Source organism: Heterodontus francisci, chromosome 20, assembly GCF_036365525.1.
Source record: "Heterodontus francisci isolate sHetFra1 chromosome 20, sHetFra1.hap1, whole genome shotgun sequence".
Taxonomy (NCBI): Eukaryota; Metazoa; Chordata; class Chondrichthyes; order Heterodontiformes; family Heterodontidae; genus Heterodontus; species Heterodontus francisci.
In genome coordinates, this window is record NC_090390.1 from 32,661,144 (window position 1) to 32,685,771 (window position 24,628).

A 24,628-nucleotide genomic window follows, 5' to 3' on the forward strand; every position below is an offset into this window, starting at 1 on the left:
TGGCCTGGCCAGTGATGCCCACATCTCACAAAATAATAAAAAAAAGTTCCAGCCGTAGATGTAGGCTTCAAATTTATCACAGGTGAATGTAGTCACAAGAATTTCTTTCTCGATCAGTGTGTATGGACTCTGCCGATGTTAATGCTTTTGATTCACAGGCGACTGGTTGCTGCTCCAAGTCCAGATTGAGATACATCACATTGAAGAGTGAATTCTTCCTTGTGATTATAATACTTGAGGACTGGTGTGCTGGTGACTGGTACTTTGAGTTGGTACAGCGCCAATTCTTCTGATCCTCCCCATTCTGTATTAATTCTCCGAGCGGTTTTGTTACATTTGACAGATGTGGCAGGAACATACCCAGATATTGAGCAAGTCCAAGCAGTTGATGGATCCCTGCTACATCAGTCAGTGACGGCATCTCCAAAATTGCTTTAACTTTGGCTAGATCAACATGAAATCCACTTCCTGTATCAATGTGTCCAATAAAAGGCAGGTCTTGCCTACAAAGTTTCATTTTAACTATATTTAACAGTACTCCACAATGGTTGCATCGATTTAAGAAGGCTTCTAGGTGTTTATCATGTGTTTGTATTGCTACTTCAAGTGTTTCTCCAAAACCAACCATTACAAAATCATCTATTCCGTATCCCTCTGGAGGTCTATCCCTTGCAGTCCTTCCATCAGCTCATTAGAAAACTTCTGATGCTGAGCTATTCCCAAATGTCATAGGCTTCCAGCAGTATCAACAACAACAACTTAGATTTATATAGTGCCTTTATTGTAATAAAACATCCCAAGGCACTTTACTGGAGCATTATAAAACAAAGTATGACACCGAGCCACAAAAGGAGATATTAGGTCAGATGACGAAAACCTGGTCAAAGAAGTAGGTTTTAAGGAGTGCCTTAAAGGAGGAAAGTGAGATGGAGAGGTGGAGAGGGTATTCCAAATCTTGGAGCCTGGGCAATTGAAGGCGCAGGCACCATTGGTACAGCAATTAAAATCAGGAATGCACAAGAGGCCAGAATTAGAGGAGCGCAGATATCTCAGAGGGTTGTGGGGCTGTAGGAGATTACAGAGATAGGGAGATGCGTGGCCATGGATGGATTTGAAAACAAGGATGAGAATTTTAAAATCAAGACATTGCTTGACCGGGAGCCAATATAGGTCAGCGAGCACAGGGCTGATAGGGGAACGGGACTTGGTGCAAATTAAGACACAGGCAGCAGAATTTTGGATGATCTCAAGTTTACGGAGGGTGAATGTGGGAGATCAGCCAGGAGTGCATTGGAATAGTCATGTCTAGAGTTAACAAAGGCATGCACGAGGGTTTCAGCAGCAGATGAACTGCGACAGGGGAGGAGTAGGGCAATGTTATTGAGGTGGAAATAGGCAGCCTTAGTGATTGTGCAAATATGAGGTTGGAAGCTCATCTCAGGATCAAATGTGACACCAAGATTGTGAACAGACTGGCTTAATCTCAGACTGTTACCAGGGAAAGGAATGGAGTCAGCAGCCAGGGAATGGAGTTTGGAGTGGGGTCCAAAAACAAGGCTTCAGTCTTCCCAATATTTAATTGGTGTCATCCAAAAGGTTGGTGGAATGTGGTTAGCGATGATGACTGTTCATCGAGACTCACATCCCACCACTCATTACAGGCATTGAGAATCATGAAGACTTTAGCATCATGTAGGTGTGTAGCTACGTTTTCATTTGTTGGATAATACACTTGCTTGATAGCCTTGTTTAAGCCTTTAGGATCTAAGCAGATGCACAGTGTTCTGTCCTTCTTATGTATGACTACCATCGAGTTGATCCATGAGATTGGCATTCTTACAGGAGTGATGAAGTCCTGTCTGGCCAGGCCATCCAAGGTTTCCTTTAGCTTGTCCCTCAAAGCCATTGGTACTTGACGGGGAACATGTTGGATTGGATCTACTGCCTTGTTCAGCCTAATTCAATACTGTCCCTCAACTTGTCCTAGCCAACACTGAATACCCAAGGATACTACAATATTAAACATTGCTCGATTTGTGGCTTGTATACTGTTACACCAGTAGAAGGTGTTCTTTAACTTCATCATTGAACCTAATGATGCCCATGCCCAGGCAGGCCTTTCTACCCAGTAGGCACCATATAGTCATGCTATCAATAAGCTTACATTCCAACCTGCACGTAAAGTCACCACATTGGGCCAGGATTTGTACCTGTTCTCTAATGGGAAGACTTGAACCACTATAAGCTACAAACTTGGTTTTAAGTGGTTCAAACTTTGCTAGCTTAAAATCACTTGTTGCTTTTGATATAGGTGAAGTAGAAGCACATTACATTATGCACCCATGTCTATTTAAAATATCAGGTAATTTCTTGACTTCAGCTTAATTGTAACATCCTCCAAGTCATCCAAACCAATTGACCTCATTGATGACAAAGGCATCTTTTGTCCTTGCTTCTTCATCTATTAATCTAGCTCTATGAATGGGTGAAAGTGGTTCTTTTCCACGGCATTTCACTGTGAAATGGTTGCTTTACCCACATTTGTTGCAAATCTTCCCAAAGGCAGGGCACTGCTCTCTCAGGGAACTTGTGTTTCTTCCCGCAGTTCCAGTATTTTGCACAAAAAGAAACGTGATGCGATGCCTTAAAAAAGTCACTAACGAGATCAGAAACGAGGAATAACTTTGATTGAGCAACAGCCTGATCTGACCATATCACCGTCCTGCTCCTGCACAAAGTGAATCAAACCGCCAACTCCCGGGGTTTGCACTGCATGCGCGCCAGCCCAACTGTCCATCACAGCTTTGCAGCTGGCTTCGGAGGTGTGTGTTATTTGGTTTTAAGGGTGTGTGCTAATTGGTTTAGAGGGTGTGTGCTAATTGGTTTAGGGGGTTGTGCGATTTGGTTTAGGGGGTTGTGCGATTTGGTTTAGGGGGTGTGTGTTATTTGATTTAGAGGGTGTGTTATTTAGCTTAGGGGATGTGTGCTATTTGGTTTTGGGAGTGTGTATTTGGGTTTTCGGGGTATGTATTATTTGGTTTTGGAGGTTGTGTTATTTGGTGTAGGGTTGTGTGTTATTTGGCTTTGTGGGAGGGGGGGGGGTGTTATTTGATTTGGGGGTGTGTGTTAATTGGTATATGGGGGACTATGTTATTTGTTTTAAAGGGTATATGTTATTTGGTTTTGCGAGTGTGTGTTATTTAGGTTTTCAAGGTATGTATTATTTGTTTTTGGGGGAGTGTGTAGTTTGGGTTTGGGGGTATGTATTATTTTGTTTAGGGTGTGTGCTATTTGGTTTATGGCGTGTGTGTTCATTAGTTCAGGGGGTGTGTGCTATTTTTTTACGGTATGTGTGTTATTTGGGTTTGGGGTGTCAAGAAAACCCCATATGCCAAATGAGAAATATTAATTAATTAGTGGGAAATTTACATTCGACTTTCAATGGAAAAAAATCCGACAGTAACTTAAAAAGAAACTGGTAGCCAAGATGGTCACTGCAATTTGCATACGTAGCACTTTTACACATTCAAAGGTCCAACTGCAGACAGAAGTCTGAGGAGCCCTGGACCCAGAACAATGTCTTGCCTGAAGTTATTGAATTACCCAGGATTGCTTCATTAGCACAACAGTCAACACCATGCTGACACATTGACTTTGAAAGAGCAAATCCCTCTGAGTGTAAATATTGGCGTCCTGGAACCTGTGGAGCCAATTCTGAATGTTGTATCTCACGTGCTAGTGAGTATGGGAATAGAAGGATAGAACAGATGAATACTGAAGAGATGGTGCAGGAGGGAGGGCTTTAGTTTCCTGGATCACTGGGTCTGTTTCTGGCGAAGATGGGACCTGTACAAGTTGGACGGGTTGCACCTGAACCGGAACGGGACCAACATCCTTGCTGGGAGGTTTGCTAGTGCTGTTGGTGGGGGAGGTGGAGGGGGGTTGGTGGGGGAGGGGGGGTGATTTAAACGAATTTGGCAGGAGGATAGGATACAGAGTAGAGGTACAGTAGGGGGTGATGCACAGCCAAATATAGAAGAGAAACTGTCAGTCTGGAAGGCAGAGCAAATATAGACCTGTTAAGGCACAAGCGAATAATGCAATTCTGGATTGCATCTATTTTAATGCAAGGAGTCTTACTAGTAAGGCAGATGAATTGAGGGTGTTGATTAACACATGGGAATATGATATTATTGCTATCACAGAGACATGGTTGAGGGAAAGGCAGGACTGTCAACTCAATATTCCAGGGTATAGAATCTTCAGGTATGACAGGGGAAGGTGTAAAAGAGGATGTAGCATTGCACTGTTGATCAAGGAGTCAATTACTGCAGTAAGGAGGGATGATATCTTAGAATGAGGCCATATGGGTAGAACTTAAAAACAAAAAAGGGGCTATCACTTTGCTGCGAGTGTACTACAGGCCTCCAAACAGTCAGGGAGAGATATAGGAGCAGATATGTAGGCAAATCTCAGAGAGGTGTAAAAATAATAGGGTAATAATAGTAGGGGATTTCAACTTCCACAATATCAACTGGGATAGTCTTAGTGCAAAAGGCTTAAAGGGGGTGGAATTCTTCAAGTGCATTCAGGAGAGCTTTTTGAGCCAGCACGTTGAAAGTTCTACCAGAGAACTGGACCTAATCCTGGGGAATGAAGCCGGACAAGTGGTAGAAGTGTTAGTGGGGGAGTATTTCGGGGATAGTGACCATAACTCTGCAAGATTTAAGGTAGTTATGGAAAAGGACAAAGATGGACGGGAAATAAAGGTACTGAATTGGGGGAAGGCCAATTTCAATATGATAAAACAGGATGTGGCCAAAGTGGACTGGGAGCAGCTACTTGTAGGAAAGTTTACATCAGAACAGTGGGAGTCATTCAAAAAGGAAAAAGTGGGAGTTCAGGGCCAACATGTTCCCCTAAAGGTGAAGGATAGGACCAACAAGTCCAGGGAACCCAGGATGTCAAGGGATATAGAGGACTGGTTAAGGAAAAAAAGGGTGGCTTATGGCAGATTCAGAGGGCTGAAAACAGCCCAGGCCCTAGAGGAGTATAGCAAGTGTAGGGGGGTACTTAAAAAAGTAATTAGGAGAGCGAAGAGGGGACATGAAAAAACACTGGCAGGCAAGATAAAGGAAAATCCCAAGTCGTTTTATAAATATATGAAGGATAACCAGGGAAAGAGTAGGACCCATTAGGGACCAAAGTGGTAATCTGTGTGTGGAGCTGGAGGACATAGGTGAGATTTTAAATGATTATTTTTTTATCTGTGTTCACTCTGGAGCAGAGAAGGCTGAGGGGGAGCTGATTGAGATATACAAAATTATGAGGGGCATTGATAGGATAGATAAGAAGAAACTTTTTCCCTTAGCGGAGGTGTCAATAACCTGGATAGATTTAAGGTAAGGGGCAGGAGGTTTAGAGGGGATTTGAAGAAAAATCTTTTCACCCAGAGGGTGGTTGGAATCTGGAACACACTGCCTGAAGGGGTGGTAGAGGCAGGAACCCTCACAACATTGAAGAAGTATTTAGATGAGCACTTGAAATGCCATAGCATACAAGGCTACGGGCCAAGTGCTGGAAAATGGGATTAGAATAAGTAGGTGCTTGATGGCTGGCACAAACACGATGGACTGAAGGTCCTGTTTCTGTGTTAAATAACTCTATGACTCGAAAACCAAAGGGGATTGAGAGAACCATGTGACCATTTGCTCATCTCTGAAAAAACAGAAGCTTTGTTACACTCACAGAAGAAAAGGAGTAACAGACTGGAGCAGCAGAGAAAGCTTCATGCTTCCCTTTCTCTCTCTTTCTGTCTGCCCAGAAAACATCAGGTTTGAAAACTGTCTGCAACTGTGGGCCCTCCAGGCCTACGAACTACTGCAGCCAGCAACCAGGGGAAGAGAGCCAGCTACAATTCTGTGTTCAAGAAAACCCTGAGTAAAGCTGGCCAACCACAAAGTGCACTTTGACCACCAAGGACTTCAAGCATACAGCTTCAGTTGAGGACTACCCGATCATCCACTTCACAGACTGTGCATTTAAGTTCCATTTATTCTGGATTTTAATTCACCACCAAATCTATTTTTCCCTCTGTAATCTATTTGTGTATGTGTGTGATTCTCATGTGAATGTGCGTGAATGTGTAGAGTCTTTTTTAGTATTTTAAATCCGTGTTAGAGTGTTAAGTATAATAAACTTACCTCTTGTTTAAACTCAAGAAAACCTATCCAATTGGTTCTTTTACAATCACAGTAAAGGTAAATAGGTAAATAGGTAAAACACTCACAGAGGTGGTGAGCAGAACTACTGTTTAAAAGGAATAAACCCTGTTGCAGTCAAATAAGAGGAAGGGCAAGAGGGGACCTGAGACCCCCTCCTCACCTGGCCATCACAGCGGATATGTGTTATTTGGTTTTGAGGTTGTGTGTTACTTGGTTTTGAGGTTGTGTGTTATTTTGGTTTGGGGGTGGGTGTTTGGTTTAGGGGATACATTATTTGGTTTTGGGTTGTGTGTTATTTGGGTTTTGGGGGTGTGTTATTTGGTTTTGGGATTGTATTATTCAGGTTGTGGGGTGGGGGGGGGTGTTATTTTGTTTAGGGGTGTGTGCTATTTAGCTTACAGTGTGTGTAATTTGGGTTTGGGCGTGTGTTATTTGGGTTTAATGGGGTGTGCGTTATTTGGTTTAGGGGGTGTATGGTTTTGCGGGTGTGTGTTATTTGGGTTTAGGTATGTGTGTGTTACTGCAGTTTCGGGGATGTGTCTTATTTGCCTTATGATATGTGTTTTATTTGGGTTGGGGGTTTGTTTTTGGTTTAGGGGGTGATTATGACTTTAGGGCATGTGTGTTATTTGAGTTTTGGGTTGTGTGTTATTTGGGTTTTGAGGGTGTGCGTTATTCGGTTCAGGGAGTGTGTTATTTGTTTTTGGGGGTGCCTGTTATTTGGGTTTAGTAGGGTGTGTGTTATTTGGGTTTTGGGGTGTGTCTGTTGTTCTGGGGAGGAAAGGGGAGAAAGCGGCTTGCAGTTTGTAGCGGGGCCGCCGGTCACATCTCCCTTGAGATGCTGTCTAGTTTGGCTTTGAATCCCTTGCTTGGTGTAGCCTGCAGTTGAAGGGGAGGCGCTGCGAATGCGGGACCGGGACTGAGCTCCATCCGCAGCCGAGCTCATTGTGGAGCGGATACAATGTAGCTGCTGATGCGGCAGCGACTTCCAGCAGCTCCGGAATGATCTGATGCGGGGAAGCGCTGAATAGCCCCCGGTTCGGCCCAGCGGATACACCTGCTGCCCGGCTGGGTAAGGGACATCTATTCTTCCCATTCATGTGTCTATCGATATTTCGTCTGAAGTGTATGAGCGATGGCAGGTAGTGGGGGAGAGCGGCAGATCTTGGGTTGGACGTTCATCTGATGTCTAATATACTCGCTAGATTTTTTTTTAAATGAAAGTATAAACATTTAGCACAACTGATCTTGTAATATTGAGGGATATGATAGGTCTGGTTCAAAGATATTAGGGTTGTTGATCAAGTCAAACACATGACAATGTGTGTCAGGTTCAAAAAGAAAACATTTTAAATTCTGCTATCATTATAAGTGAACAGAGCGATTCGCCAGAGCTGGATTAAAGGTCAACTTTCATCTTCTTTCCATGAAGTGGGAAGAGAAAGCCACCCCAAGCAACCCATCTTTTATTTTCTGGTGGCTGCAGCATTGAGAGGTTTACTAATAAACGGCAACGCGATTCAAAGATTGTGTGAGTGCATTCACAGAAGTGTGAGCACATTTTCAATATGTGTGTGTGTGTGTGAAAAGTCCATCTATTTTAAAGGGATTTTACTAAAGAATGTAATTATCCCATTAAGCTGTTGAGAGTTGTCTTCTGCTCAAGCAGCAGCTGTAACATTGGGATAAATAGTCTGGATGTTCGTTTTATACTTTTTACTCATTGGGCAGGTTAAACCAAACCAAAAACAGAAATTTAAGTAGGGTGTCACGTGATGTTGCACAGGAACTGTTGTGAAATTTGCGATCTGAAATGTACTCGGTCTCTGTGCACATTCCTGAAAACCCTTTTTTTTTGTCCCTCTGCTGAGATCATGCTGGATTACAATATGGAGAGTTCAGTCTGGATCTGTAAAGAGTAAGTTGTAAAAATAAGCGTGAAGTGTGAGATGACCTTTTGTCTCCGAATAGCTGCCCGAGAGGAGTGGCAAACTTGCGTCATCCTGGCTTTGCTTCTGTCTTGTTTGTAGATGAAATCTATTGTGTTTAACTGATTGTTGAAGGTTGATTACCTCGTGTGCAAGGCAGTGTTTTTCACCACTGTACCGTAAGTAAATCACTGAGAGGCAACAGCATTTCATACTCAATGTGTTAGTTATTTGTGCAATATAAATGGACAATATTTAATTCAATTTAATGGAGGTGTGTATTAAATGGAGGTGTTTCAGGTTGATCCCTGCAAGTAACACTGCAGGTGCGTTGTAGTTGAGGCAGATCATTGCATGTTTTAAGGAAAAAGCAGAGGACAATAAGGCCAATGAAGAGAGTGTGGCAGTAGGGTTAGTTTTAAATTGCTCTAGCAAAGAAACAGCACATACATAATGGGCCGAATGGCCTCTTGCACTGTAAACATGGTTCTGTGAAAAAATGGCCCAAGGATTGAGTTAATTAAATAGATTCAGAATTAATTAGCATTACCAGTATTAAGTGAACATTACATAAAGAATATTCCTTATTAGAGAGTGGAATATTTGTTGTGCGTAAGGGAACAAGACAATGGAAACATATTCAGTGCGAATAAGTACGTTGATTCAAACCCATGTCAGATAAATTCTGAATGGCAAAGCTAAGTAGTGATTTATGCCACAAACGCACTTTATAATGATTTAAAAAATATGAATAGATCGAATGGGAATTATTCTAAGCGTAAAAGGTACTTTAAAATTCAATTGTTTCATGTGAAGAGGCTTTCAGTTCTTGTTGGAGGGCTTTATACACAATCCAGTGGGAATTAGGATTTGGACCTTTTATTGCAAATGCAGACTCCCAGCATATAATTTGCTTGTTTTTCTAGCTAGCTTGAAAAAATATAGTGTCCACTACTATAATGCATTTATATTTGTGTTAGTACTTGTGAGTGATAACAGTTGAAATATTGTTACAATCTGATATAAGGCTATTACAAAAATTGAGAGCTGCTAGATGTAAGCATGAGAACTTGAGTATATTTAATTTTCAAACTACCATGGAGCATGTAAGTTGATAGTATGCCAAAAGACCATACATTGACTCTATATGGATAATTGTTTAAACTTACTAACGTATCACTAAAGACCGCTTCAAGTGCAGCTTGTTATTATTTAATGTGAGATGTTTTCGAAAATAGTGAAGGGACCAGAATTTTTGAAGTACTTTTAAGGTCCAGTTTGCAATCGATATCTTCCCCACCCCCACCTCCTAGAAAGCTAATACTGTTCTTAGGCTTGAGTAAAGAATGGGCAAGCAGAAATCTAAGGATACACATGAAGTACTTAAGAATAGGAAGCTGGATGGGACCAGGTTAGTACCCTGCCTGTTCATGTCGACACTCTTCTGGGGCCTACGTGAAGCGTGTTTGGGTAATCGTAATCTAGTTCCTAATGGTCATGAATCAGGGATGTTATAAAAGTTGTTCGTGCTAGGTGAGTTTTTCTATCTCCCCATTTCTCCTGAAGATGCTGGCTGTGCAGGAGTACAGTGTTGGCAGAAGTAGACAAGTATTCTGAAGTATTTGACAAAGATGATGACCAACTTTTTGTTCTAATATTAACTGAATTTATAGTCTCCAGAAATTTCAGAAGCTAAATCTTTTTTAGTGGAACTTATGTAGGTTTTGCTGTAAATAGTTTTAATTTTCAAATATGCAAGGCTGTGAAAATTGAGATTGTTCAGTATGCATATCCCTTTACAACTCAGGCATTTATACAGATCATAGGAAATCTAAATGGCCCTAGGGTATTCTACTCAATGTAGGCTTTCCAGGAAACAATGTCAGTATATTGAATTATATCTCTTATCCTTGTTTGTGGAGGTATGGTTACACTGATACTGTTCTGTCTTATTTAATTCTGCAAGTGCACTTATAGGTAGGTTTGACAATTGATGATGTGTTTGAAGATATCTAACCCCAGCTGTGACGGAATACATACCTGCCAAAATGAGACATATTAATTTCGTCATATGGAACATTATTATTTGAACGTTTACTGGACATTGAAATAACTTGTTTAAAAAGACCACAGAACAGTGGCTGAAAACATGGCTGCACATTTGAATTCTAAAAGACAGTGACATGGAGAGACAATGGGAGTACTCCCTGATCCAGTTAGCAAGATGAGTTTTGTCAATAGTGATGATCAAGAGACATTAAGAGTCATTGAATGTGTAAGAGTCAGCATTCCACCCCTGCCCCCTCCCACTGAGAGTGCCTGGTAAGCTTGGAGGAATCCACAAACCTTGCCAGTGAGGCCGTCCCAAACAAGGAGCAAGTCACATAACTAACCTGCTGGCCAACCTGGAGTTAATTGAATTATGCTCACAGAACAGTTTGGGAAGAGAGTGCAATTGAACTTCAAGAAGAGAGCACTCCCTCTCTCTGTCTCTCTCTCACGCAAAGTTCCAGGGACCCACGGAAGTAACTCAAGCCTGAAGACAGAAGACTCCTTCAGCCTTCTGGTACCAGTTAAACAAGTTTGAAAGTGTGCACTGGGCCCCAATGAGAACTGCAAGACTTAACTCCAATCAAAGTCTTTACATCCAACCCAGAACCAGTAACTGAATTCCATCGATTACTTAAAACCTTTCCCCTTTAATTCTTTCTCTTCCTCTGTCTCTATTTGTGTGTGTGTTTATCGCGTGGTCGTGTGCCGTATTCTTAGTAGTTTTAATTGAGTTAGAGTTTTAAGGTTAATAAACTTACACCTTTCTTGTTTAAATCTGAGAAAACCTGTCTGGATAATATCTTTGCAATTACAATTAGGGAGCAGTGAACAAGGACTCACTGAGGGGAAGCTAAAAATGCAGTGTTTTAAAAATTAAACCCTGTTATGGCCAAACCAGGAAAAGGCTGAGAGGGGAACTGTAGACCCCTGCCTCACCTGGTCATAACACCAGCCTTTTCAGAATACATCTTGCTTAATTCTTAAGCATTGATTACCAGTGTCAATTTGGTAGCACCTTTGCCTGAGCTAGACGGTCGTAGGACTGAAGCCCTACTCTCAGACTTGAGTACATAACATAGGCCGACACTTCAGTCCAGTACTGGGGAATGCTTCATTGTCAAAGGTGCCCTCTTTCAGATGAAATACTTAAGCAAGCTCCCTCCTGCCTATTCAGGTGAATGTGTTGGATCTTGTGGTGCTATTTGAAAAGCAGGAGGGTTCTCTCTGTATCCTGATTAACACTCATACGAACATATGAATTAGGAGCAGAGTAGGCCATTTGGCCCCTTGAGCCTGCTCCGCCATTTGATAAGATCGTGGCTGATCTGATTGTGGCCTCAACTCTACTTTCCTGTCTACCTGACTCCCTTGTCAATCAAGAATCTATCTAACTCGGCCTTAAAAATGTTCAATGACTCTGCCTCCGCTGCTGTCTAGGTAAGAGAATTGCACAGACTAATGATCCTTTGAGAGAAAAAAATTCTCTTCATCTCTGTCTTAAATGGGAGACCGCTAATTTTTAAACTGTGTCCCTTAGTCCTAGTTTCTTGCATAAGGGGAAACATCCTCTCAGCATCCACCTTGTTAAATCCCATCAGGATCTTATATGTTTCAATAAGATCACTTCTCATTCTTCTAAACTCCAATGGATATAGGCCCAACCTGCTCAACCTTTCCTCATAAGATAACCCCTTCATCCCAGAATCAGTCGAGTGAACCTTCTCTGAACTGCTTCAATTATATCCTTTCTTACATAAGAGACCAAAACTGTACGCAGTACTCCCAGATGTGGTCTCACCCTGTATGACTGTAGCAAAACTTCCCTACTTTTATATTCCATTGCCCTTGCAATAAATGACAACATTCCATTTGCCTTCCTAATCACTTGCTGTACCTGCATACTAACTTTTTGTCAGTCATGTACTAGGACACCCAGATCCCTCTGTACTGCAGAGTTCTGCAATCTCTTTCCATTTAAATCACAGAAACACAGAATTGTTACAGCTCAGAAGGAGGCCATTCAGCCCATTGTGTCTGCACTGGCTCTCTGAATGAGCAATTCACTTAGTGCCATTCCTCCGCCTTCTCCCCGTAACCCTGCACATTCTTCCTTTTCATATAGCAGTCTAAGTCCCTTTTGAATGTTTCAATTGAACCTGTCTCCACCACACTCTCAGGCTGTGCATTCTAGACCTTAACCACTAGCTGCCTGAAAATGTTTTCCCTCCTGTCACTTTTGCTTCTTTTACCAAATACTTTAAATCTGTGCCCTCTCGCTCTCGATCCTTTCATGAGTAGGAACAGTTTCTCCCTATCCACTCTATTCAGACCCCTCATGATTTTGAATACTCCTGTCAAATCACCTCTCAGCCTCTTTTCTCCAAGGAAAACAGTCCCAACTTCTCTAATCTATCTTCATAACTGAAGTTCCTCATCCCCGGAACCATGCTCGTGAATCTTTTCTGCACTCCCTCCAGTGCCTTCACGTCTTTCCTAAAGTACGGCACCCAGAACTAGACGCAATACTCCAACTGAAGCTGAACTAGTGTCTTATATAAGTTTAACATAACTTCCTTGTTCTTGTACTCTATGCCCCTATTAATAAAGCCCAGGATACTGTATGCTTTATTAACCGCTCCCTCAACCTGTTCTGCCACATTCAGTGACTAATGCACATATATGCCCAGGTCCCTCTGCTCCTGCACCCTGTTTAGAATTCTACCCTTTATTTTAAATTGTCTCTCCATGTTCTTCCTACCAAAATGAATCGCTTCATTTCCCCTCATTGAACGTCATCTGCCACCTGTCCACCCATTCTGCCAACTTGTCAATGTCCTTTTGAGTTCTACACTATTCCCTTCACAGTTCACAATGCTTCCAAGTTTTGTATCATCCGCAAACTTTGAAATTGTGCCCTGTACATCAAGGCCTAGGTCATTAATATATCAGGAAATGCAAGGATCCCAACACTGACCTCTGGGAAACTCCACTACAAACTTTGCTCCAGCCCGTAAAAAAAAAATTAAGTACTACTCTTTGTTCCCTGTCACTCAGCCAATTTCATATCCATGTTGCTACTGTCCCATTTATTCCATGAGCTATACTTTTGCTCACAAGTCTGTTGTGCAACACTGTATCAAATGCCTTTTTGGAAGTCCATGTACACCACATCAACAGTATTGCCCTCATCAACCCTCGCTGTTAGCACTTCAAAAAACTTCAGCAAGTTAGATAAACATGATTTTCCCTTAAGAAATCCATGCTGGTTTTCTTTAATTAACCTGCATTTGTCCATGTGACTATTAATTTTGTCCTGAATTATTCCTTTTAGAAGTTTTCCCACCACCAAAGTTAAACTGACTGGCCTGTAGTTGCTGGGCTTATCTTTACACCCTTTTTTGAACAAGGGTGTAACGATTGCAATTTTCCTGCCCTCTGGCACCATCCCGAGTCTTAGGAAGATTGAAAAATTTTGGCCAATGCCTCCGCAATTTCTACTCTCACTTCCCTCAGTATCCTTGGATGCATTTCATCCGGTTCTGGCGCCATATCCACTTTAAATATAGACAGCCTATCTAATATGTTCTCCTTATCAATTTTAATCCTTCTCATGTCTGAATTACCTGCTCTTTCACCATTGCCTGGGATGCAACATTTTTCTTGGTAAAGACAGATGCAAAGTGTTCATTTAATACCTCAACTATATCCTCTGCGTCCATGCGCAAATCCCCTTTTTGGTCCCTAATCAGCCACCCTTTTACTATTTATATGTCAATAGAAAACTTTGGGATTGCCTTTTATGTTAGGTGACAGTCTCTTTCCATACTCCCTCTTGGCTTTTCTTATTAGCTTTTTCACTTCCCCTCTGAACCTTCTATATTTAGCCTGGTTCTCAATAGTATTTTCTGTCTAGCTTCTGTTGTAAGCATGGTGTTCCCACGTATCTGCTGCCCTTGTCCGTCTAGGTGGTAGAAGTCGCGAGTTTGGAAGGTGCTGTTGAAGGAGCCTTGGCGAGTTGCTGCCACATTTTGTATATGGTACACACTGCTGCCACTGTGCACTGGTGGTGGAGGGAGTGACTGTTTGAGTTAGTAGATGGGCTGTCAAGCGGGCTGCTTTGTCCTGGATGGTGTCGAGTTTCTTGAGTGTTGTTGGAGCTGCACCCATCCAGGCAAGTGGAGAGTATTCCATCACACTCAGACTTGGGACTTGTTGATGATGGACAGGATTTGGGGAATCAGGAGCTGAGTTACTTGCTGCAGAATTCCCAGCCTTTGACCTGCTCTTGTAGCCACAGTATTTATGTGGCTGGTCCAGTTAAGTTTCTGGTGAATGGTAACTCTCAGGATGTTGATGGTGGTGGAATCAGCAATGGTAATGCTGTTGAACATCAAGAGGAGATGGTTAGATTCTCTTTTGTTGGAGATAGCCATTGCCTGGCACTTGTGTGGCGCGAATGTTACTTGCCACTTATCAGCCCAACCTGAATGTTGTCCAGGTCTTGCTGCATATGGACACGGACTGCTTCAGTATCTGAGGAGTTGCAAATGGTACTAAACATTGCAATCATCAGTGAACATCCCCACTTCTGACCTTATGATGGAGGTTTTTACCATTTACATAAAGGATTTGGGCTCTGGAAATGGAAGTACAATTTCAAAATCTGTGGATGATACCAAATTGGGAGGTACTGTTAATGCAGAGGAAGACTGTGACAAAATACAAAATAATAAACTTGCAGGATGGGCACAAAATAAACAAATGAACTTCAATATAGATAAGAGTGAGGTGGTGCATTTTGATTGGAAGAATAAAGAAGCCACATACTCCTTAGAAGAGAAGCATCTAAGGGGGTACAGGAGCAGAGGGATATGGGGTACAGATACACAGATCACTTAAACCAGCATTTCAGGTTAATAAGGGCTTAAAAAAGTAAACAAAGCACAGGAGTTCATTTCTCGAAGGAAAGAACTGAAAAGTAGGGAAGTTATGTTAACCTTGTATAGAGCATTGTTTAGACCACATTTAAAGTACTGCGACCAATTCTCGTCTCCAAATTATAAAAAGGAAATCGAGTTACTGGAGAAGGTATAAAAAGTGTTTCCTAGAATGATAGTGGAACTGAGAGGTTATGACTATCAGGAATGATTGAACAGGTTGGGGCTTTTTTCTTTAGAAAGGTCGTGACCTACAGGAGTGACTTGATTGAGATATATTATGAAAGGGCTTGATAGTGTAGACATAGAGATGTTTCCACTTGGAGGCGAGACCAGAACTACTGGCCATAAATATAAGATAGTCATTAATAAATCCAATAGGAAATTCAGATGAAACTTCTTTGCTCGGAGAGTAAGATCATAAGAAATGGCAGCAGGAGTAGGCCATTCAGCCACTCGAGCCTGCTCCGCCATTCATTAAGATCATGGCTGTTCTGATTGTAACCTTAACTCCACTTTCCTGCCTGCCCCCCATAACCCTTTACTCCCTTGTAGATCAAAAACCTGTCTAACTCAGCCTCAATGATCCAGCCTCCACTGCTATCTGTGCAAGAGAATTCCAAAGATAAGAGTGATAAGAATGGAGCTATTACAAATAGTTGAGGCGACTAGCATAGATGCATGTAAGGGGAAGCTAGATAAACAGATGAAGGAAAATGGAATAGAAGGTTATGGTGATGGGGTTAGATGAAGAAGGGTGGGAGGAGGCTCATGTCGAGCATAAACATGGATATGGACCTGCTGGGCTGAATGGCCTGTTTTTGTGCTGTAAATGCAATGTAATACTTTGATCCATGCATTAATCTACGTGAAGAAGCTTGTTTAGTTCTCCTAAAGGTGTGTTAATAAATGCTTGGAAATAGTTTCACAGGCACTAGATACCCTCTGGTAAACCAAGTGGCCACTGTGTGTGAGCTGAGGCAGTGAGTGCTAACAGGCTATTCAACTGTAGGAGCATCTTGGCCAAGCACAGCTTGTCTAATTTCTGAACACAAGCTCTTTTCAGAAGAGTGTCACTGAATAGTGGTCAAGAGCTGGCAAATGCCCCCTTTAGCCCAGTGATATCCACTGTAGTGAACTTACTATTACCATGGCTGAGATCAGCTAACTGAGCATTAACTGGGATCAAATATGGGTTATTCAGGTTTCTTGGGTTGGCTACTCACCACCTTTAACCAAGTGAGCTATTGGGAGAGTAGTACTTTTTTATTTGCCTTTCCTTTCAGTATATCAACATTTCTCATGGAAAGCAAAGAGAGTGTACACCAGACGTCAAAATATTTGAACGCCTGGTCTTCCTCGGTTTTCTATGCACAAAGCTACTCCCTTTGTTTTCTGATATGCCAAATGGAAAAACTAGAATGTGTTGCACATAATAGCTGAAATATATTCGTTTCTTTTAATAAAATAGCATTTACATTCTGTGGAAAATTATTTCAACCCCATTTTCATAGGACTGGTTTATCTACTACTTAGTTTTGCTCTGCAATAAAAATAACACTGTCTTTTCCATAAAATATATACAGAATAATGTACAGTTCAGAGCAGTTACAATGCTGTCAGAACACTGAGGCAAGGATCAACATTTTTGAGCACATGCTCTTTGGACAGGTACACCACTAATATTATTTCTCTTGACTACCTACCTTGCTTGGCTGGAATTTTTTAAAAGTGAATTATCATAAAAAAAGACTGAATTGCATTTATATAGCAGCTTTCATGGCCTCTGGAGTCCCAAAATGCTTTAGAACCAATTAGTAATCCAGGGAACATGGCAGCCAGTTTGCACACAGCAAGGTCCCACAAACAGCAATGTGATAATGAGCAGATAATCTGTTTTATTGATGTTGGCTGAGGGAAAAATATTGGCCAGGGCATTTCACCAGATGTAGTGATTTGTTCAGTGACTGAAGCTGACCTTGTTACTGACAAACTGATGGATGAACTATTCAAGTCAGTTCATTCAGCAGGATTAAGAGTGTGTCCAGCACCTTTTTAATACAGCTTACATGTTTTTATTTTTAAGTCAAATATAAACTTGGTCTTAAACTTTATATTTTATCTTCTTGTGGGCATTTGGTGAGGAGACTATTTAGGTCCTGAATGGTCCTGTTACAAGCATGTTCTCAGAATGACTGCACATCATACCTGTAGCTTACGACTAGTCATCAAGGTAGTGGTTGTAGGGCCCCAGACAGAACATGGGACGAAGTGGTTTGGAGGGAAAGTTGTAAAACATGGTACACAAATCCATGGTGACAGCTGTCCCTTGATACCTCGCCTAACATTTTATGTGATGCTATGTGTAGTATAAGGTTGTAAAGGATTACTGCCGAAGCTAGTGAGAGAGACTCTTCCCACTGTACGAGTGATGATGTAACAGTCACGTAAGATAGTCTTGAGGAGAAGAAGGTATAGCAGCATGATTGATGCTAGCTTAGGTGGCTTTTGGAGAGTGTATATAGTAACTGTAAATAATAAAGAATTGTTAGTTAACCTGTACCAGAGTCTAAGACTTTCTCTAGAATGCCCTACAGCGCTACTAATGTAAATACAACTAAACCCAATATGGTGGCAGCGGTCAAAGCGACCAGGAGAATTTGAAGATCTCCTCACCTTTGGAAGAAACACCAGGTGAACAACAGAGAAATTTAAAGATAAATACTGGCCCAGTACAGAAAGAAAGCTACTTACCCGCAGAAGAGGCTGTGAAGAGCTTTGCAGCTGTGGTGGTTCGGAGCACAGAAATACATGCTGCATGACAGAACGGAAGCTTGGTGTCCTGCAAGTAGAATCCAATGATCGGGTGAGTTATGATACTGACAGTCGGAATCACTATAAAAGTCTTTGAAAAGCTTGCACTAATTTTCTTAAGGCGTCATGCTTGAGGAAAAAAAAATGGGGTAAAACCCAGTCCTTCACTAGGGCTGAACATGAGGACGAGGACTGGGAATCCCCTGAAAAGCATGGGAACTCCTGAAAAGCTCGGGAAACCCCTGAAAATAGTTGGGACACGTCCATTAAGGAAAGCAAGCCTGAAAAAAAAACCAAATTGAATTCCTTAAAGAAAAGGGAACATCCCAAAATATTTATTAAGAAAGCAATATGGATCCAAAATTGGGAATGCCTGAGAATTTCCAGAATCAAGAGGGACCCAATCAGATTCAAAATTGGCTATCGGAGAAAAAGGTTCCGAAGGTTTAGAATGCTTCACAACTCCATACAAAATCTGAAGTGGAACAAGTGAACACCCTTTTATATTCAGTAGGGTGATTGCAGACGAAGTAATTGTCCGACAAGGGATCAGTGAGGCTACCGATAAATTCGAAGAGGTACTCCAAGCCTTTGATAAATATTTTAATCTCCATACCAATAATATCCTGGAAAGAGCCAAATTTAATAAGTGGGCGCAGATGATTGGTGAATATGTCGACTCCTATATTAATGATCTGTATAGATTGGCAGAAGGTTGTGAATATGACAAATTAAAGGCGGAACTAATCAGAGACAGGATAGTCGTCAGCATAGCAGCTGAATCCTTGTCAGACCTGTTGCAATCCAAGGAAGCCCTTACACTGGAAAACGCCATTCAGATTGTAAGACAGGCTGAAGTTCACAAACAAATTAGGGATATCCTACGAGCTGAAGACAAGCCGTGGATGAGAAGGAGTCCAACGTCCATACACTTCATTACGCCAAAGCCAGGGAAACACTTTGAAATACAGAAAAAACATACAGGTGAGAAGGTGCATGATGTAGCAAAACCTTGCCAATGTTGGGGAGCCAAGAAGACCCACAGACGAGAGCAGGGCCCAGCAAGTAAAGCTGACTGTTTTAATTGTTGAAAAGCTGGACACTATGGGAAGATGTGCCACAGAAAAATTTCTTCGCTTGAAGGTACAAAGACCTTCACGCAAACAGCAGTGAATCAAGTACAGCAATACCCACAAGAGAAGGAACCAGGAGAGTTCTTGGGAGAAATCAATAATCCAGACCAAGATTTCTAGCCAGCAGACATCTACGTGAATAGACACCTCACGAATTTTAAGCTTGACACAGGGGCTAGACTCATGGTATTGTCTGACCAAGAGCCTTGGGTGAAGAGACATTACCTGCAACCGACAGACATAGTTGTGTCCAGGCAGGACACAACTGCGAATAAAAGGCAAACTCCAAGCAACTCTTCAGCATAAAGGAAGCCAACTGGTAGAGACCTTATATGTCTTACACAATCAAGAATTTTCTTTACTGAGCAGGAATTCATGCTTGGAACTGCAGTTGATTAAAAAGGTAGCCAAAGTCAAGCAAACAAATGTAAACAATTCCTTTCAAATAGAATTCCTGAAGTTGTTCACAGGGCTCAGAAAACTAAAGATGGAGACATACGTGATGCAGAGGCCAGAACAGCATAAACCGCTGTTGACTATTCAATTTCCAACTAGACCTTGGCGAAGGCTAGGCATGGATTTATTCATGTTTGATGGGAAGTCATATGTCATCAATAACAACTCCTTTACCAGGTGGATAGAAGTCCATCGATTACATTCTATGACCATCGAGGTAGTTATCAGAATCCTTATGGACATTTCCGCAACACATGGAATTCTGGATGAAATATTATTGGACAATGGACCACAGTTCATGAACGAACATTTTGCCCAATTTACCGTAATGATGGGCTTTCAGCACCTTACGAGCGCACTGAGGTATCCACAGTCTACTGGCGAGGCAGAATGTGGTCTGAGAACCATAAAATCTTTACTCAAGAAAAATTAAGGTCTTCCTATCTCACTCCTAGTTTATCGTGCAATGCCACGGCTGTGCGGATTGTCACCAGCAGAATTACTAATGTGAAGGAAGTTAAGAGCACAGCTTCCAGTATTGTCTCAAAAATTAATATCTGAATTAAGACTACTAGAAAGTTTGAGAAAGAGAAAACTCCTACAGAAGGAAATAAACCCAGAATTACAATAGGAGATTTTGAGCAAGAAGCTTACGCAAATTAAGCTATGGTCAAAAAGTTTTGATATGTGACCTGGAACGAGAAGGTACAGTATCCGATCACATGAGGACTTTCAACGATCGTATGCTATACGAATGAATGAAGGTAACATACGAAAGAATCAGAGGAATATCATTCCTATTCCACAAAAGCAACAGCCAATAACCCATCTAAAAGATCCAGATGAAGAGGAACAAACCCAGACCAAACAGAATACTACAACTGGTAGAAATGGAAAACCAAGTCAGCAACCTAGACTTGTGAAGAAGATTACTGATCGTCCCAGGCAGATTACAACCAGATCAGGGAGAGTTGTCAAACCTCCAATGAGACTGAATCTGTAAAGTCAGAGACTTGGGGGGAGAGAGAGTAGTGGAGGTATCATAAATGTGTATATGTTTGGAAAAATGTTGGATAAAGACTTGGGAGGAGATGCAGTATAAGGTTGCAAAGGGTTAATACCAAAGACAGTGAGAGAGACCCCTCCTAATGTATGAGTGATGATATAACAGTCATGTGAGATAGGCTTGAGGAGAAGAAGGTAGAGCAGCACAAAGGATGCAAGTTTAGGCGGCTTTTGGAGAGTGTATATAGTAACTGTAAATAATAAAGAATTGTTATTAAATAGTAAATAATAAAGAATTCAGGGTAGGCAGTGGCGTAATGGTATTATCACTGGACTAGTAACCCAGAGACCCAGGGTATTTCTCTGGGGATATGGGTTCGAATTCCACCACAGCAGAAGGTGGATTTTGAAGTTAGTTAATAAATCTGGAATTAAAAGCTAGTCTGATGATGGCCATGAAACCATTGTCGATTGTTGTAAAAACCCATCTAGTTCACTCATGTCCTTTAGGGAAGGAAATCTGCTGTCCTTACCTGGTCTGGCCTACATGCGACTCCAGACCCACAGCAATGTGGTTAACTCTTACATGCCCTCTGAAATGGCCGAGCAAGCCACTCAATTGTACCTAACCGCTATGAAGTCAATAAACAGGAATGAAACCGGACGGAACACCCGGCATCGACCTAGGCACCGGAAACGACAACGGCAAACCCAGCGCTGTCGACTCTGCAAGGTCCTCCTTACTAACATCTGGGGGCTTGTGTCAAAGTTGGGAGAGCTGTCCCACAGACTAGTCAAGCAACAGCCTGACATAGTCATACTCACGGAATCATACTTTACAGACAATGTCCCAGACACAGACATCACCATCCCCGGGTATGTCCTGTCCCACCGGCAGGACAGACCCACCAGAGGTGGTGGCACAGTGGTATACAGTAGGGAGGGAGTTGCCCTGGGAATCCTCAACATTGACTCTGGACCCCATGAAGTCTCATGGCATCAGGTCAAACATGGGCAAGGTAACCTCCTACTGATTACCACATACCGCCCTCCCTCAGCTGATGACTCAGTACTCCTCCATGTTAAACACCACTTAGAGAAAGCACTGAGGGTGGCAAGGGCACAAAATGTACTCTGGGTGGGGGGCTTCAATGTCCATCACCAAGAGTGGCTTGGTAGTACCACTACTGACCGAGCTGGCCGAGTCCTAAAGGACATAGCTGCTAGACTAGGTCTGCGACAGGTGGTGAGGGAACCAACACGAGGGAAAAACATACTTGACCTCGTCCTCATCAATCTGCCTGCCGCAGATGCTTCTGTCCATGACTGTATTGGTAGGAGTGATCACCGCACAGTCCTTGTGGAGACGAAGTCTCGCCTTCACATTGAGGATACCCTCCATCGTGTTGTGTGGCACTACCACCGTGCACAATGGGATAAATTTTGAACAGATCTAGCAATGCAAAACTGGGCATCCATGAGGCGCTGTGGGCCATCAGCAGCAGCAGAATTGTACTCAACCACAATCTGTAACCTCATGGCCCAGCATATCCCCCATTCTACCATTATCATCAAGCCAGGAGACCAACCCTGGTTCAATGAAGAGTGCAGGAGGGCATGCTAGGAGCAGCACCAGGCATACCTCAAAATGAGGTGTCAACCTGGTGAAGCTACAACACAGGACTATCTGTGTGCCAAACTGCGTAAGCAGCATGCGATAGACAGAGCTAAGCGATCCCATAACCAACGGATCAGATCTAAGCTCTGCAGTCCTGCCACATCCAGCCGTGAATGTGGTGGACAATTAAACAACTAACTGGAGGAGGTGGCTCCACAAATATCCCCATCCTCAATGATGGGGAGCCCAGCACATCAGTGCGAAAGATAAGGCTGAATGAAGCATTTGCAACAGTCTTCAGCCAGAAGTGCCGAGTTGATGATCCATCTCGGCCTCCTCCTGAAGTCCCCAGCATCACAGATGCCAGACTGCAGCCAATTCGATTCACTCCACGTGATATCAAGAAACGACTGAAGGCACTGGATACTGCAAAAGCTATGGGCCCTGACAATATTCCAGTAATAGTACTGAAGACCTGTGCTCCAGAACTTGCCGCGCCCCTAGCCAAGCTGTTCCAGTACAGCTACAACACTGGCATTTACCCTGCAATGTGGAAAATTGTCCAGGTATGTCCTGTACACAAAAAGCAGGACAAGTCCAACCTGGCCAATTACCACCCCATCAGCCTACTCTCAATCCAGTAAAGTGATGCAAGGTGTCATCAACAGTGCCGTCAAGCGACACTTGCTTAGCAATAACCTGCTCAGTGAAGCTCAGTTTCGGTTCTGCCAGGGCCACTCAGCTCCTGACCTCATTACAGCCTTGGTTCAAACATGGGCAAAAGAGCTGAACTCAAGAGGTGAGGTGAGAGTGGCTGCCCTTGACATCAAGGCAGCATTTGACCGAGTATGGCATCAAGGAGCCCTAGCAAAACTGAGGTCAATTGGAATCAGGGAGAAAACCCTCCACTGGCTGGAGTCATACCTGGCGCAAAGGAAGATTGTTGTGGTTGTTGGAGGTCAATCATCTGAGCTCCAGGGCATCACTGCAGGAGTTCCTCAGGGTAGTGTCCGAGGTCCAACCATCTTCAGCTGCTTCATCAATGACCTACCTTCAGTCATAAGGTCAGAAGTGGGGATGTTCGCTGATGATTGCACAATGTTCAGCACCATTCGTGACTCCTCAGATACTGAAGCAGTACGTGTAGAAATGCAGCAAGACTTGGACAATATCCAGGCTTGGGCTGATAATTGGCAAGTAACATTCGCGCCACACAAGTGCCAGGCAATGACCATCTCCAACAAAAGAGAATCTAACCATCTCCCCTTGACATTCAACGGCATTACCATCACTGAATCCCCCACTATCAACATTCTAGGGGCTACCATTGACCAGAAACTGAACTGGAGTAGCCATATAAATACCGTGGCTACAAGAGCAGGTCAGGGGCTAGAATCCTGAGGCGAGTAACTCACCTCCTGACTCCCCAAAGACTGTCCACCATCTACAAGGCACAAGTCAGGAGTGTGATGGAATACTCTCCACTGCCTGGATGGGTGCAGCTCCAACAACACTCAAGAAGCTCAACACCATCCAGGACAAAGCAGCCTGCTTGATTGGCATCCCATCTACAAACATTCACTCCCTCCACCACCGACGCACAGTGGCAGAAGTGTGTACCATCTACAAGATGCACTGCAGCAATGCACCAAGGCTCCTTAGACAGCATCTTCCAAACCCGTGACCTCTACCAACTAGAAGGACAAGGGCAGCAAATGCATGGGAACACCACCACCTGCAAGTTCCCCTCCAAGTCACACACCATCCTGACTTGGAACTATATCGCTGTTCCTTCACTGTCGCTGGGTCAAAATCCTGGAACTCCCTTCCTAACAGCACTGTGGGTCTACCTACCCCAAATGGACTGCAGCGGTTCAAGAAGGCAGCTCACTACCACCTTCTCAAGGGCAATTAGGGATGGGCAATAAATGCTGGCCTAGCCAGCGATGCCCACATCCCTGAATGAATAAAAAAAAATAAAGTCTTGTTAGTTGACCTTTACCGGAGTCTAAGACTTTCCCTAGAATGCCCTACAAAGGTACTAATACAAATACAACTAAATCCAACACTAGGCAGTGGGCAGATGGGTGGCAGCACAACACGATCCAATCCTTCCCTCATCTCACATCCACACAGACAGGCTTTTTGTCAGTGCTTCCTACATAGCTATCAGAAGTAGGAAATGTGATAGACTTTCTCTTTCTGTAGCTCAGGCTACCTGGCGCCAACCTGTCTGTAATGGGGAGGGCATGTGCCCCAAGTTCTCAGACGTAGCCCGCAACCAGTGGCGCAAAAAGAAAAAAAAAGTGGAGGGTCTTGGTGGCTTTACCCCGAGCGTGTTCACGACTTTGTTGCGACCTGAAGGTGCTGTCGTCTCCATGTTTTCCTTTGCAGCATTTTATATGTTGGCACATGTAATAAACGGACCAAATAAAAGCAACACACTGAAATAGTGCAGGGT

General features: G+C 42.9%; 1 protein-coding gene across 9 annotated transcripts in view; it reads left to right on the forward strand.

Moving 5' to 3' along the window:
* The first annotated feature begins 6,993 nt into the window (after positions 1-6,993).
* Positions 6,994-24,628, forward strand: part of stambpl1 (STAM binding protein-like 1) — a 92,925-nt gene continuing 75,290 nt past the window's right edge. For 6 of the 9 annotated variants that reach the window (XM_068052534.1, XM_068052532.1, XM_068052537.1 and 3 more), the window contains exon 1: positions 6,994-7,296. The gene's annotated coding sequence lies outside the window, so the exon portion shown is untranslated. Of the gene's footprint in view, positions 7,297-8,035; positions 8,143-24,628 lie in introns of those variants that run through there. The other 3 variants (XM_068052536.1, XM_068052539.1, XM_068052541.1) reach the window with 1 other exon arrangement.